Source organism: Pithys albifrons, chromosome 18, assembly GCF_047495875.1.
Source record: "Pithys albifrons albifrons isolate INPA30051 chromosome 18, PitAlb_v1, whole genome shotgun sequence".
Classification (NCBI taxonomy): domain Eukaryota; kingdom Metazoa; phylum Chordata; class Aves; order Passeriformes; family Thamnophilidae; genus Pithys; species Pithys albifrons.
The window spans coordinates 5,699,003-5,709,884 of NC_092475.1; positions in this window are offsets into that span (position 1 = coordinate 5,699,003).

The following is a 10,882-nucleotide window of genomic DNA, read 5'->3' on the forward strand; positions in this document are numbered from 1 at the left end:
TCTGCCTCATTCCTTACAGACACACCAAGTCGGACCATTTGTTTGGTGCAGACACGTTTTCACTCCCCAACAGTTCAATCCTTCATTTTGCTTTGCACAAGGGATTCAAAAGGGGTGACACAGAAAACCTATGCAATGATCTATCCAATTTTTTTGACCATATTGGAAATCCAGTGGCAGCATTTCTTGCCCTGAGTGTTTGTGCTGCCCTGCAGGCTCCCAGCATTGAACATTCCACTGTCCCACTGTTATCCTGCTGTTTGGTCCTGCATCCCTCCCGTGCCTCGTGACCAGAGCCACTTTGCCTTGCGTAGTTCCCTATTCCTTCCTGCTCATGGGAACATCCTGCTTGTCCTGAGTTTCTTTGCAGGGCTAAATATCTCCCCAAAGGAATTCAGCCCTACAATCCCACAATCAGCTCTCATCAGCTTTGACTTCAAACCACACTGACTGCCAAGCAGCTTCTTGGCACCGAGGCAGGAATTCCACAGCTCTTCATTCCCTAGTCAGGTGAGCCAGACTCTGAGAGAAAAGCAAAACTGTGTTTTCATTCTGGTGCTCTATTGTACTCTCTCTCAACCCAAAACATGTTAGGAATGACGTGAGGGACAAACCATAATTACCTGGCAAAGGCATTAATGAAGTCTACGCAGTTTGGTGTGTACATTGTCAGCCTCTCAGGGCAGGCCACATGCAAAGTCCAACGTTCATTATTAAATTCTGGGAGCTTGTTCCAGGCCTACCAGTTTATCAGAGCCCAAGAATTTGGCTTTGCAGGAGAGGCAGGAGTGGTGAGTGGCCAGTCCTGGAGTCTGCAGGGGAGAACACCGTGGTGTGGGGAACACTTGTCATTTGCTTTGTCGAAGACACTTCAGCGCGGGACGTGCAATTCAGAGGGGATTGTGCTCTGCAGCCAAGGGAAACTTTCTTCTTCCTGTGCTGACTTAATTAGCTGTTGGGGAAAAGAGCCATTTGCTGGTACTGAAGAAAAGGGCAGCACTTAGACTTCACCCTCATTTCTGACGATGCTCAGACCTCACAGTGTGCTCTGCAATGCCTACACAAAGCAAGTCCTGCCTTCAAAGCCTTTGCAGCCTGAACTCCTTAATTTCCTCCCATGAAAGCCATGGCCACTGGGACTGACATCCTCTCCAAGGCATGCTGCCTTTCTGACTTTTTAGATGGTTTGTAAGGTTCTAGTTCTCTCTCAATTCCCAAACCAGGAAAGGTGTTGCTTCTCTTCCTCTGTGAGTTCCGTGGAAAAAATCAGGTACAAATGTGGTTTAATTGCAGCTCCTCTGTGCATTCCCAGTGTGGCTGTTGCTACAGCAACATGTGATTGAGAGACACAAGAATCTCTCAAAAAAGTGCTATGGAATGGGAGCAGTAAGGACACAACACAAGTTTATCCTGCTGTGGTTCTCTGACCTTCTCTTCAGCAACACAGTTAAGCACCGAGTTGTGCTGAACTAAGGCTGGAACCTGTTACCAAAATATTCTAAGGACAGTTTAAATAAATATCAGTTGTGCAAACACAAGCATTTGACTTGTGTACAAAGGTACCTGCCTGGGCTGGGAGGGTCCACGTGTGCTTTTGCAAACCACCCAGCCTTGCTGTGCTTTGGGGCTGGAGTGAGAACCGACTTTGGGGTGTCCTGTAAGTGGGACACAGAGTGAGGTGTGTTCCTGCTCCCAGCAGAGCCCTTCCAGCCATGCTGGGAGCACCACAGAGCACCACAGGGAGCACACCTGGCTCCTGAAGCAGAAGGTTCTGCTGCCAAGAACGTACCTTTGTTTCTGCCAGTTGTTCAGCTCGCACTGGTTGCTGTTTGAAGGAAGTGGATTTGGGAAAGACAAGAGGATGCCATGTAAGGTGGGAGACAGAACATTCCCTGTATTCAGAAGCAGGGGCTGCTCTTGGGACTGCCAGTCTGCTCTGCCTTTTTGACCTCAGTTGCTAAGTGACAATGTTTAAGGCAAGATAAGTCCCTCCTCCTAGAGAGGCGTTTGCAGCCACAGGCAGGATAATTATAAAAGAGGTGTGAAGTCAATGCAGTGAGTGCATCACGCCCGACAGATTTGTTTTCTTCTCATTACAGAAGGGGACAAACCACATAATCTTCTTTTGGAAATCCTTGCCTTTCTGCTGAAGGGAACATTAGTTGAACACTGGAGCTATTCCTGTGCTGCCACATTTTTCATTCCCAGCCTCGATGGCTTTGTGATGGCCACAGAACACGCCATGCCCTTCTGGTCCTGTGTGGGAAGCAGGAAAATCAAACCAGTAGTGTCCTTTAGCATGGATTTTCAGAGGGATTGTCCCTTCTCCATTAAATTTCGTTGGGGACAATGAAAAAGAAAGGTTTTGTCAGCCTAAGTTTAATTGCCACACTGTGCCAGCTGAGGGAGCTGGGGCACAGACCTGCTCCTGCCGTGCCCCTGGTGATGCCCAGGCTGGTGCTGAGAGCTCTGTGAGGGCAATGGCTCTGCTCGAGGTGGGAGCCCTGTTTTAATAAGTGAAAGGTTGCTGGGACAATGTCATAGGAGGGCCAAGCAGTGCCAGGCTCTGCTGCATACCAGGCTGGGTATTTACCAGGAGAAGGACCTTGCAGTATGAGGAGGATTTGCACCAACTGGTTATTGGTTTGTTTGGGGTTTTTTAAACATAGTTGTACTATATTTCATCCTTCTATTTTGTTTGGCTTTCTCTTTTAAAGAGAGCAGGAATGCACTTGCCAGTTGGCCAGAGATCACATCAATGACTGGTTCAGTCAGCAGGCTAAATAATCCATTCCCTGCATGGGAGAAACAGGGTGTAAAGGGTTCTTTAAAATAAAAATCTTGTTTAGATATTTGTGACAGACAATGGAGAGGAGATTTATGAAACAAATACTATTTTCTCAGCTATGTTAGTGCATTGTTCTTGATTCACTTTGCTTTAGGCCCTCTCCCATTTGGATCTGTGCTGCATAACTCCAGGAACATTATTCCTTGAAATTGCTGCTGGCCCAAAAGCTTTAGTTATTGCTGTTACTGCAGAAGTATGAGAAGGATCTTCCCACATCATGTCATTGCATGTGTTCCAGGCTGGAAATAGGCTGTGGCTCATCCAGTTCTCACTGGACTCTGCTCCCAAGAACAGCCCCAGAGAGTGGTATACACAGAATGTCTCCCCAGCACAGAAAAGCACAGAAGAGCATTTTAAATGCTGTGAGTTCTGAGTGGCTTCACCTCTCTCAGTTCTTACTTAGTACCACATTCTGGATTTCTTTACACCTAAGATAATTTTGCACTGATTTTGAAGAACTACACACTTGGTGCATCTCACTCAGTCTTGTCAGCTGGGTTCAAAGCCAGCTGCCACCACCATGAAGGGGTTGGATTTGAGAACATTACTCACAGACAGTTGGGTGGTTTGACTCAGCTGTGTCAAATATTTTCTCACCTACAGTTTTTACAAATTTGGATTGTAGGTGGGGAAATGAGAGAAGAGTAGAAGTATCCAAAGGAAGTGGGCATCAGTTTACCAAGGCATTAAAACACCCTTAGGAAACTCGAAGACCAAATTCTCTGGTGTCTTAAGCCCACACAGCAGCAGAGACAGAGATGCCACCTCTCCCTCAGGGCACAGTGTACAACTGGTACCACTCAGGGCTGGGCAGCACAGCAGGAGGGGGGTTGTGGGGCCAGGAGTTCTCACCAGTTCTCAGACCTGGCACCCACTTGCACAGCAAACCAGAACACTGTTTTTAATGCTCCTCTCTGTAAATGACAGCACTGCTCCTGGCAAGCACAGGTCTCACTAACACAGCAAAACTGTGTCTGTAGTTACACCAGTGTTCACACCAGTAATCTCTGAGTACACTCTTATTTCAGGAGTCTTTTTTTCTTTCTTAAATATTTGTTAAAACTGTTCTGAAGTTGCACAAGCCAAGTCATGGTTATTTTCTAAGCAAGAGCACAGTGTAACCTGCAAAGTCTCCCTGATTTCTGGGCTCTCTGTGTCCCTGCAGAGGCACCTCACACCGTGTGGGTTTGTGGATGTTGGGCAGTCTGGAGAAAGCAGTGGCTGAAGTGTGGCCAGGACTTTGCTGCCTGCTGGCCCCTGCCATGGCCTTCAGCACCAGCTGGGTCTGGGCCCCTCTGGGTTGGGAAAACTGAGAAGGCAGGAAAGACCCAAGAAAGAAGTGGGCAAAGGGTGGCAGAGGAGGATGGAGGGGAACTGCCCTTGCAGCTCTGCAAGGAGGAGCACCCACAGGGCAGAGCCAGAGCAGGATGAGGGACCAGCTGTCCCTGGAGCTCCCTCAGGGTTCTCATTCCAGAGCAGGGGGTGCCTGGTGAGAGGACCCCAGCAAGGGGATGCCAACAGCTCTCCAAGCTTCACCTCATGGTTTGATTACTCCAACACAGTTTGATTCTACAGCGAAGCCTTTCTGGGTGACCAGGGGTTGATCAGACATTCCTCATTATCTGCAGCAGAATCTCCCAGATGTTTCCTCGCAGAAACCTTGAGCAGAACAGCAGCTGTTTCAGCCTCACACACAAAGCTGGTGCAGAGCCAGCTCTTTGAGGGGTTGTTTTGTGTTTGCCCACAGCAGTGCATGTGCCTGTCAAATCCGCTTCCTGCCTCGGGCATCAGACCTTGGGAGGGAGAGCTCCAGGTCCTGGCCAGCTCCAAAGTAAGCTGTGCTCCACCAAAACAATAGCATCAGATGTATAAATACTCAGATGAATAATTGTCTCTTTATTATTTCCTGACTTGCAAGCTTACATGTGTTCCTAGGAGGGGGGCAATTTCAAAAGACATGAGCTAAATTCCTGCTGGCCAAGGAGATGAAAGTGTTGCTCTCACAGCCTTTATATCTTACATGTCAAAGTGATATCCAACAAACTATAAATTTAAGAACCATCCTCATCCCTCTTGATATTCATACAATGGGCTTTGCATTAGGTTGGTGAGCTTGTCCACTGTTAAATGTGCTGAAGACAGAGGGAGTATTATTTTGCAGGATTTCAGACAGGTAGGAAAAGTGGTGAAGTGTTGTGAAATTGCTTCTGAAGGATGTAGGATATCCAGTCTAAGGAGAAAGAATGTGACAGCCAGATGGGGAAGAAAGTCATGTGAGAGAAAATTAAACTTCTGACAAAGTGATCTGGCAGTTGTTTAGTGCCCTGTGTGATGGGAAAGTGTAAACACACCCTGGTAATTCAGGGGGGTTACTGAGCAGCTGCAATTTAGATGATTTAACTCATACCATCCTTTTAGTGCCCATAAATCAGCCCAAGGATCCTAGGCTGGGATTATCAGTGACTGAGGCAGCAAAAGCTCTTCTGAAGGCCTTGGTTAACACACTTTGCCACCTCACACGTGCAGTGGTTCAAAGGTTCCATTCTCCCATACTCTGCAATGATTCATTTATTCATCTGGATTAAAAATACTGTTTTACAATCTCACACTGTTTTTCCTAGAAAACAGAACCCTTTTCATTTTCCTCCCACCCCTGTGGTTCAGAATATTTCATGACAATAAACTGGAGGAGTCAGAGAGGTTTCATCTGTGTGCTTTGCTTTGTGGTGTCCAAGTCAGAGAGATGTTCCCTTTCCTCATCATTCTGAATCACAGGATTTCTGCTTCAATTCTCACTTTGGCTCTGTCCATTATTCTTTATTTTATCTTTTCCAAGGCCAGCAAAATCTTTCTGGTGACAACTATTATTTATCCACAGGTATGTTTTTCTTACTACTGTGAAGTTTTTCTTAGTATTGAAGTGAGTAACTTTGCAAACAAGACACTGAAAGTACCATGAATGTCCTTCAGGACCAATTTTAGAGTGGATTAGCAAAGACATGAGACTTCAAACATTTAGTTTGTGAACTGTAGATAATTCACTGACTTGAAAATGAGAACTAAATTAAGTAAAAAGAAAAAAATATTTATTCATCCTAAAGTTTCCCTGGCTTTCAGAGCAAGATTTGCTTCCAGAGTTTCAAACCATCAAGAATGTCTTTTGGAACCATCTCCTATACTTTAAAAAGTCAACAGAATCCCTGAGAATAATTATAGCTCCAAATTCCAGCTAATTTGGTTTCTTTTCCTCCACCCCCCCCCTCCACCTCTAGATAACAGTAGCTGTCAGATATTACCACAGTTTGGATTTTTGCCCTGGACCACTGAATTACATTGTGCCATTAATGCAGAAGAACCATTTGTTCTGCCAGATACTGCTGGATTGAGGGTGGTTGGCAACTTGCACTTTGATCTCATCCAGTTGCTGCTTTGGTACTGCACTGGTCAGTCCTGAAGGGGAATTTCCACTCATGTGGAGAGGAGTTTTTCCTCCTGTGATGTGTGTTTGCAGTGAAATTAGTGATGCTGAAGGTATTTTGTCTTAATTTTTGTTATAGATCCAAATTTGATATTTTTGCTTTAAGGAATGCGATCTCAGCGTCCACACTTGGATCTGAAGGTGTCTCTCAGCTTTGGAAAAGGCCAGTCACACACCTAAGGACCATTGTGCTGCTTCTTCTGCCACACCACACAGAGCCCTGAGGAAGGGACACTTTATTCCCTTCAGCCAACTGCTTTGCTCTTCCATTGGAGACGTGGTCGGAATTTCCTCTGGTTACAGACATGGACTGGTTGGGGCAAGTCCAGAGGAGGCCACAAAGGTGCTCCTCACCTGTGAAGACAGGCTGAGAGAGTTGGGGTTCTTCAACCTGGAGAAGAAAAGGCTCCAGGGAGACCTGAGAGCCCCTTCCAGTGCCTAATGGGGCTCCAGGAGAGCTGGAGAGGGACCTGGGACAAGGGCCTGAAGTGATAGGAAAAGGGGAAGTTTCTTTAAATTGAAAAAGGACAGATTTAGATTAGATATTGGGAAGAAATTCTTTGCTGTGAGGGTGGGGGGACTCTGGCACAAGTTGCCCATAGAAGCTGTGGCTGCCCCATCCTTGGAAGTGTCCAGGTTGGACAGGGCTTGGAGCAACTTGGGACAGTGGATGGTGCCCCTGCCCATGGCAGGGAATTTGGAACAAAATGGTCTTTAAGGTCCTTTCCAGCCCAAACCATTCCATGATTCCCCCCTCCTTCATGGAGGATTGGTCCAATTCTAAATAACTCCTCCATGGCTATTTCAGACACATGGTCTCCTTTCTGGCAGCCTCCCCTACACTAAATTCTCTCTGGTGCCTGGAACAGCTGCTTATTCCTCCTGCTTGGGCCTTTGAGATGTAAATAGTGTAATCCGACTTCAAGAGGCAAGGAAATATTAACAGAATTTAATGTAAATATTGTATAAATCATCCCAAAATAGCACGGCCACGGGATCAGCCAAAGACACTAACTGAAAGTTAAACAGACTAAGTAAATATAGACTAAATATATTCCCCTCCTGGAACTGCCTCTGGAATGGATCCAGACAGGAAATAGGTTAAAATGCAGTCTTGTGGCAGTGATATTAAAAAGCCATTGGCCTGTTTGGTGACATTTATAATGAATTTTATGTACTCCATACATTTTTAATACACGCCGAGTTAAATATTATCAAATCTATAAAAAGATTATGGAAAAAATGTCTGGGTTTTATATGGGTGGACGCTGCCTGGAACTCTCTCTGTGGGTTTTGTGCAAGAGAAGTGTTTGAAAGAAAACAAAAAAGGGAAAAATAAAAGTTGGAACACTATGACTTGTCCATCCAGAGCCCAGAAGTCACCACGTCTCAAGGCAACAGAAGTTCCAAGACACAGCCCACAATGGGGACCAAGGACTGAGATGGAGCAATTCCATCCCTTACACAAGCAAAAGGGGAAAAATCAATGTTGTTCTCCAGTGTGACTTTGTGCACCCTCTGGGTCAGTGCAGGGTGAGTACAAAAGGACCCTTTTCCAGTAGGGATGCTTTTCTAGAAGGTCTCTAGTCCTGCTGGAGCAAAGAGGGTGAATAGGAGCTTTGTGCACAGGTATGAGAAGATGAAAAGATGCCCTGACTCCCCAGAACAGTCTTGGAATACAGGTGCTTGTCTTGGTGTCCAAAAGACTATTGTACAAGAAACTACTTTGTCCATACTGCCCATATGAGAAACAGGATGGGATTTCCTGCCTCCTGCTGCTCCCAGACAAAGCAGGAGGTGTCCAGGATCTCTCCACACCCAACACAGCTCAGCTGCTCAGCAGGATTCAAACCAGAGGCTGCAGATAAAGCCCAACACACCCAAGGGAACCCAAATGGGTCTGTCCTAAACCACAGTGTCAGAAAAGGCCTTTCCTGCAGTAAGAAAACATCACAGATGGATTTGCCCTGACTGAGCACCAACTGCTCTTCACTTCAGCCAGCAAAGCCTTGTCCTCCTCCCAGGTCTGCCAAGCAGCTCCCAGCAAAGTGCTGCCCAGACGATGGTGTTGTCCCCAGGACACAGAGCAGGGATGGGCTGGTTTGGACCACCAGCCCCAGAGCCTGCTGGCCACCCTCCTCACCTGCTGCCTGTGCCACTGGACCACCCTCAGGTAACAGCAGCTCCAAGGAGGAAATGAGAAGGAAATCTGAAGGAGTGTATTTGCTTGTGGTTAATCACCAACCTCCTCTTAAACATGCTGGGCTCACAGCTGCAGCAATTTAAGCTCTAGGACCTACCAAACAGCCTAGAGAAGCACCTCCCTGGCTCTGTGCTGCTTCTGGAGCTGGAATCAGGTGCTCTGTGCCCACCTCCTGTGGCTGCTCAGAAGGCACCTGAGGAGTGGGAGGACCTGGAGCTTGGGAGCTCCCAAGGTCAGTTCTTTGACACTGAGGTGCCCTGAGCTGCTCTGTGTCTGAAGGGTTGCTCCAGGGCTCTCCACAGCAGAGTTTCACAAACATCTGCAGGTGCACCCTGCCCAGAGTAGGAGTGTTTCTGTTTAAAGCTACTTCAGTGGTGCCAGAACACATTTCAAGTGCAGTCACCTAAACCCAGAGGTCAACCTCTGGTGTCTGGAGCAGCTTCCTGTAAACAACTGCAGCTCTGTCCCACGGAGGGGCCTGTGGGGCTGTTTGTGTTAGTGATGGTGGAACACACGTAGCCAAGACAGGGATGTCTTCTGCAACCTGCCCACCTCTGGCCATGCAGGGCTCAGGCAGCAAATTCCAGCTCTGCTACTCCACAGGGGCTTATTTCTTATTTTGGTAACTATCCTATGTATTAATTTCTACATATCTGCTACCTCTAAGGCAGTTTTGGGATCTCCCCTTTTGAAACTGCTGCCAGGATACATCAGGGCTAAATTGCCCTGTCCCTGGGAGCAGGTGAGTAAATCCATGTGGTGAAAGTGGGTCCTGAAGGAACTAAAATCTTACTTATTGGGGGTCAAGAAACACTGTGAACTTAATGGGAATGATCCCAGTGCAAGTCCTGTGGAACACAGAAGAGAGAATAATTTATTTAGTAATTACAGTCACAAATCACTGTCTTGTGCAAGTCCAAAGTTTGTGCTCTGGAGAACAGAACCTCTATCAAAACAAAAGGAAATAAAAATGTACATGAGAAATATCAGGAAATTTTACTACAGACTTGAAAAAAAACAGATTTGATTTTAATTTTGTATCTCTGAGACAAAGGATCAGACTTTTTTACTATTAGGTGTTGAATTATTTTACTCTGCTTAAGCAAATTTAAGCTGGTTTTCAGTTTTTGATTTCCCAAAAATTTATCCCATTTTCTTTTCAGGTATTTCATATTAGATTTCTTCATTATGAGGTATTTCTTTTAAAAAATGGCTTCTATTAAGTGTCTTCCAAATTAAACCCAGTAGAATTATATGCCTTGAGACACAGTAAAACTGAAGAATAGGATAATCAGTCATGTAAATTGAACTTCTCCATTATCATTCCGTGAATAACATGGGGATTTAGCCTCATGCCACAAAGCCACAGGCTACATTTTATGTAAAAATCTGGAAAAACACTACTTTTCAAAATTAGAATTGATTAATTTGAAGTGTTCCTACAAGATGGAGATTGAAGACCTGATTTTAGAGCTGCCATTTGCTTCAGTGCTCAGACTGAGTCTGTAATGAAAATAACCTCACCAACACATTTGCCACAGCAGTTCTGGGCACCAGACAGTGCTTTATCCCAAGTGTCTACAATGACCAAAGGTAGAACTCATTTAGATATAGAACTCTTAAAATTACACTCAAGAGGACCAAGGAACCAGAACAGCAAGGCAGAAACAAATACAGGAAGTAATGAAGCCCTGGTGGGTTTGGTTTGTTTTTAAAGTTATATTCTGTCTAAGAATCAAATAGAGCCATAAAATCAGAATGAAACGTTTCTTCTCTCTTCTGCATTAAGCTTTCCATGAAGAGTTTAATCAGAAAGACTCAATGCCTAAACCAGATGTGCATCCCACTGTTGGAATTCCAACTGAAATCAGTTCTCCAGAGATCTTTGACACAGGGAAAGGTGCAATCCAGCCCAGCCCAGTCTGACCTTATCTGCAGAACAGCCAAGTGTGTGCTGGGGGCAGTTTTTCCCCAACACTGGTGGGGCCAAGGAACGTTTCCAAAGGCTGACGCTGGAACACGGCACAGGGATCTGATCGCTCCGTTCCCAGCGTTGATGGGACACAAACTGGGACAAGTCACTTCCCATGACTGTCCCAGCCAAACCAGTGCCTGGAAGCTCCTGGTGAGTGGTTTGCACAGAAGCTCCCAGTGTGCACTCTGAGTGCTGCTGAATCAAACAACTGGAGTGAATCAGCTCCAGAGCAGCCCCAAACTACTCAGTGGAAGCTGCTCCTGTCCCAGGCCTGTCTCGGATGAGTGAGTGCTGGGAAGGGGAATGTGGCCAGAGCAGAGTCCCTTGGAGCACTCAAGTGTTCTCAGAAATGTAAATAACACCACAAAACACCACGTG